We start from the raw sequence: 217 nt of genomic DNA on the forward strand, positions 1-217 counted from the left end.
GAGTGGTACTTCCACTCATAGTTAATCTCGGCATATAGCATAATTATCCAATCCTGAAGCTCTGTGATTGATGACGTTTCATATCAACGCGCGCTTGTCTGGTGGTGATTTCCTCTAACTCCCCTGGCTACTCTGCTGCGCGAGAACATTTTTTACAAACACCGGTGTTGAACAATAAACCAACCATTTTACTACCGTACGGCATTAACTAGGATGC

This window comes from Anneissia japonica, unplaced genomic scaffold (assembly GCF_011630105.1).
Source record: "Anneissia japonica isolate Jap-2015-1 unplaced genomic scaffold, ASM1163010v1 scaffold69564_len662_cov71, whole genome shotgun sequence".
NCBI lineage: Eukaryota > Metazoa > Echinodermata > Crinoidea > Comatulida > Comatulidae > Anneissia > Anneissia japonica.